Source organism: Aegilops tauschii, chromosome 2, assembly GCF_002575655.3.
Source record: "Aegilops tauschii subsp. strangulata cultivar AL8/78 chromosome 2, Aet v6.0, whole genome shotgun sequence".
Taxonomy (NCBI): Eukaryota; Viridiplantae; Streptophyta; class Magnoliopsida; order Poales; family Poaceae; genus Aegilops; species Aegilops tauschii.
In genome coordinates, this window is record NC_053036.3 from 565,964,045 (window position 1) to 565,969,595 (window position 5,551).

The following is a 5,551-nucleotide window of genomic DNA, read 5'->3' on the forward strand; positions in this document are numbered from 1 at the left end:
GATTGGTCTCTCAATAATTATATTATTGAAAAACCGGTTGTGACAGCGGTTGAGCTTCACCTGCCACATCGGGTGTTCCGCCAGTTTGGTTTGTTCCAGCCACACCTGCCGGAGTGGGAGGACACGGACAAGTTGCTACACGCGTAAGATATAATTAACCTTGAGCACTTAGCAGCTTCTCGGCGGTTTCGATGGTGCTAATATTCTGTTTCTAACTTGCAGGTTGGATAGGAAAAAGCAGCGGAAGATCAAGGATTGGGCCAAGCATCACAGGAAGTATGTCGTACAGTTCGCACTTAGTGTGGAGCAAGCTAGGGCTGGAAAACGAGCCCAGCTTCGTGAGCACTGCCCGATCACGTTCAACAACTATCTCACATGGTTTCTTGCAAGTACCCGTGTGGAGGTATGCAAGCCGGCGTATGCTGAGGAGATTTTGGAAGATCCCACCATTTTTGATGAGGTAGCCCATCACCAGTACAACGCATTAGTCAGGAAAGGCAACTCAGTGATCCCTTCAGCTCCAATGATGAACTTTGTGGTATTTTCCCTTTTTGCTTTTCCATTCGCACTATTCACATCTTCGCTTGCCTAACACATTAATACCGTTTCTGTTCATAGCGTGCCTAGATCAAGAAAGCAGCTGATGAGACCGAGACTATTCTGGAAACAACCCCGGCTGGCAAAAGCGATGGGGAAGGTGCACTTCGAGCATTCATTAAGGTTCACATCTCCTTCAAACTAGCACTTAACATGTGTTGCTACGTTCGATGTCTCATTCACTTGTACATGTTGCAGCGCCAGGGCCAAAAGTTAAGGCAGCTATCAAACCTTTTCGGTTGTCGTGACCCTGAGTATGTATCACCAGAACGGTCTAGGTGGCGACACCATCAGATCCCACTTCGGGCCAGGGCCATGGTGATCCTTTGGAGGATGAGGATGTGGGTGTGGTCACCCAAGAGGTATGGCATGAGCATATATCCAATTGTTGATGCATTGCCAACTATATCCTCACACACGGTCTTTCCATATCTTTTGTTGATGCATAGGTTGCTGATGATATGACCTTGGGGACGTACCAGGTTCGGTCTGCATACGAGTTAAAGCCTAGGAAGGGAATCAACAAATACACACCTAAAGACTTCACCCAAAGAGGCAAAAGGACGGTCGGCACCTCGCGGATGGCGGCTTTGGATGACTATTTGGATGACGATGTGGATGACGTGGAGGAACCGAAGCCGGAGCCGGAGCGGGTTGATCTTCCTAGGAAGGCGAAGAAGATAGCCAGCAAGAGGGGGGGAGCAGCCAAAAAGCGCTCAAGGAACTAGTCATCGTCCTCTATTTGTAATGTTGAACTTGGAGTGGTGGTAGCTCTTAGTAAGGTGGAACTTATTATGTCGTTGAACTTGGAGTGGTGGTAGCTCTATGTTAAACTTGAAGTTGTGATAGCTCTTAGTAATGTGGAACTTGTTATGTCGTTGAACTTGGAGTGGTGCTAGTAATGTTGAACTTGTTGTGATGCTCACTATAGGAAATGTTGTCTTTGTTAAACTTAAAGATCCTTACTGTTTATTGTACGAAATGTTGAACTGTGCCTGAAAATGACCTAGTCTAAATGACAAAAAAACACTAAGTGTTTGTGTGGCGCCTAGCTTGGAGGTGCCACACTGTAAAGTGTAGCGCCTAGCTCGCGAGCGTTGCACTGTACAGTGTGGCGCCTCACAGCTAGGCGCCACACAAACACTTAGCGAATTTGTGGTCTGGGAAGAGTTGTCCAGAGAGCAACAGAAGGTTTGCTAGTTACAGACCTGTGCAACGCCTAGCGTGGAGGCGCCACACTGACTAGTGCAACGCCCACGAGCTAGGCGTTGCACTGTAGAGTGTGGCGCCTCCACGGTAGGCGTTGCACAGGTCTGTAACTAGCAAACATTCTGTTGCTCTCTGGACAACTCTTCCCAGGGGTGCAATGCCTCAGAGCTAGGCGTCACACGCAGCAGTGCAACGCCTAGCTCTTGGGAGTTGCACGCCTGGGAAGAGCTGTCCAGAGAGCAACAGAAGGTTTGCTAGTTACAGATCTGTGCAACGCCTAGCTTGGAGGCACCACACTGAGCAGTGCAACGCCTAGCTCGTGGGCGTTGCGCAGGTCTGTAATAAGCAAACCTTCTGTTGCTCTCTGGACAGCTCTTCCCAGGGGTGCAACGCCTCAGAGCTAGGCGTCACACACAGCAGTGCAGCGCCTAACTCTTGGGCGTTGCACGCCTGGGAAGAGCTGTCCAGAGAGCAACAGACGGTTTGCTAGTTACATACCTGTGCAACGCCTAGCTTGGAGGCGCCACACTGAGCAGTGCAACGCCCAGTAGCTAGGCGTTGCACTGCTCTGTGCGGCGCCTCCAGGCTAGGCGTTGCACAGGTCTGTAACTAGCAAAGCTTTTGTGCTCTCTGGATAGGTCTTCCCAGGCATGCAACGCCTAGCCTAGAGGCGCCACACTGTACAGTGCAACGCCTCTGTGCTAGGTGTCGTGGAATTGTCACGTCAGATGTCCTAGGGTGAGGACTTAGTCGTGAGGCCAGCGCATCTATGTAGTAGCTTGAGAGGGGTTGAGCGGAATCGAGAGACGCAACGCAAGACAAGGATTTAGACAGCTTCGGGCCCCGGGAAACATCATCCGGTAATAACCCTACATGCTGTTTGAGGCTAGATCTCATTACGCTCATGAGGGAGTCGCCGTAAACCGGCTCTCCTCTAATTGTGTCTAGCCCTAGAGATTATTGATTGTTGCCCTGTCCCTCTTTGGGGAGCCCTGCCTCTCCTTATATATGTTGAAGGGGCGGTTTACATGAATAATCCTAGTTGGATTAGGATTACTCTATTACAAGTGAAGTCCTAGTCTTGCTTCCTTTGTAAGGGAATATTCCTTGTGCTTTCCTCATAAACCGGCCCACACCGTTAAACGTGAACCGGCCTTCTAGGCCTTGGGCCTCGTCATCCATTTGACCCGCCCGCCGGGTTACTAATGAACCGCCAAGATCGGGCGGGTTACCCGTGAATCGCCAAGCTCCGCGCGCGTTACCAGTGAGTCGTCCAGTCCGGCCGGGTTATACTTCCGGCCGGGTTACGCCGCGGGGTATATCCCCGATATTAGCCCCCAGTTTAATTTGGATTTATCCAGGTTAAACTGATCTGCAACATAAACACAAGAACAAATTTGGCGGGTTGTGCTCCGGTTTAAATATTCTTATAAACCGGCACTTGATCATCCTTAGGTCCTTGTCATTTCCTCCTTCTAGAAAATCCGGGTCAACAAGCCAGCTTCATACTCAATTTGCTGGCATTGGTTTCTCACAGAGAAATATTGTGAAGAATAATCCACTTGAGTTGGCTTCCAAAGCGCCGGTTTAAGAAATATTGGTCTTGAAATACTCATCTGATATTCAGCCGGTTTGAAGATGTAAAACTTGCCGGTTTAATATTACCAAAATTACCGGTTTGTAAATATGGATGGCACCGAGTCATAATTGTTACCGACGCCGGGTCATAATTGTTGCAGACACCGGGTCAATCTGGTTTGCTCAGAACTGAGAATTTGAAGATTTTTCTCCCTTATATCCATATTACGTGTAGCCCTCAAGTCTTGAGCAGAACAAAGTGATGGCTTAAGACTGTTTCCATACAATTACTGCCACTTTGAAGAAATCCATGTTGTTCATCTCAGTCACTAGTAAAAATCGAATACTCCATATATGTAGCCCCCAAGTGCCGGGTCATTATGCAATAATGAGCAGGGACTTTATAAATATGATCATGTAGATTTGAACAATAACGTGTAGCACCCAAGGGCCGGCTCAGTAAGATAATATTGAGCTGGTACTTTATATATACTTCTTTGAAAAGAACATCATATAATGTAACCCCCATCATAGGGCTTGAACCCACGTCCACAAGGTTAAGAGCTTTGTGCTTTACCAACTGAGCAATGGACCTTTCAATATAATGGTTTTAAGACTTGTGTACCTTGAATTGTTGACAGGAGCAATTGGTAGCCCCCAAGGGCCGGCTCATTATGACGTGATGAGTCGGGTCTTCAATAAGGCCAATAAAAATGACTTTGCATTAGCCCCCAAGTGTCATGGTGCATGCTTGCAGCGACATGAGACTTGCATATTTGATATAATCTCAATTTGAATAATGTAGCCCACAAGTGCCGGGTTGTAAGCCTGCAGCGACTCGGAACTATTCCTTCCATTGTAGAATAAATCATATCTTGTGATAAAATAATAGCCATTGCGCTAAAGCGACTTTGAAAACCTCAATAATACTGGTTACTAATAACCATAATAAAAATCCAGCCATGTTGGCTATTTAAGATAATATAATCCGGTATGAAAACCTTATACATTCAATATCATAATGAAAATTCAGCCAAGTTTGGCTATTTGAATAATATAACCCAATGATTTATAAGCGCATGATTCCAATGGCGCAATCCAAATATATACTGGCGACTTATAGTCCAAAGCCAGGCCGGTTTAATAAACACCGGATAATTTATCATCATACTGGCGACATATAGTCGAAAGCCAGGCCGGTTAATAAACGCCGGTGATTTATAATCATGCTTTATTCAACCTGTTTCTTCATACAACAAGTTTAAAGTGTCCTGGCGGTTTATCGCCGGACGGGTCATAATGCCCAACATATAACCCGGGTTTATAACCAAGGCTGCACTTAAGAATAATCAAATATGAAATATATCATACCTGTGACATTGAATCACATCGTTGGTTTACCAACTTTTTGTAGTAAGGGTGATAACCCCAATCTTGAGTACTGATAACTCCTTCCATATTGTGCCGGTTTATGATAAAACTGTGCCGGGTTGTGATAAACACCGGATTAACCATATATAATACTGGCGACTTGTAGTCAAAACTAGACCGGGTTGATAATCTCCGGATTATGACTGATCATATACTGACAACTTGTAGTTGAAAGTCAAGCCGGGTTAATGAACACCGGTTTAAAAACATCACCAATCTTATCAAAAGAAAGAGAAACTTAGCAAAAGGCAAATAAAACCGTTGTAGTCGAGGCTTTTTCACGGGCTGCCAGGCCCAAATGCGAGGCTTTTCATGGGTTGTCAGGCCACAGAGTTAAACCATTTCACAAAGCCTTTTAAGATGGTCCTCCGTCTTTAACCAATCGTCGGTCTATAATTGACAAGTTCAGGGTCATATGCGATTGACTTGTCAAGTTGGCGGGTCATACCAGGCTTACCTGGGCGGAGTGACTTACTTAATGAAGGCAGGTTAACCCGGGGTGCCTATGTTTGAGTTGTTCTTGACAACACTCTTTGGCCCCCATGTAATGGCATTGCGCCAGCCAAAAGGTGTAGCTATGGTTTGTACACAACCAAGCCCCCTAGTGACTTACTGTCGTGGCTTTTGAGCCAGCCAAGTGGTGTAGCTATGGTTTGAATACAACCAAGCCCCCAAGTGACTTTTCTTTCGTGGCCTTGAGCCAGCCAAGAGGTGTAGCGATGGTTCAAACATGACC

At 46.4% G+C, this 5,551-nt stretch overlaps 1 long non-coding RNA gene across 1 annotated transcript; it reads left to right on the forward strand.

Moving 5' to 3' along the window:
* Window positions 1-455: 455 nt before the first annotated feature.
* On the forward strand, window positions 456-847 carry LOC123497153 (uncharacterized). Its single transcript, XR_006670606.2, has 3 exons — window positions 456-538; window positions 619-720; window positions 796-847. It is a non-coding gene; the product is annotated as an uncharacterized lncRNA (long non-coding RNA).
* The last annotated feature ends 4,704 nt before the right edge of the window (window positions 848-5,551 follow it).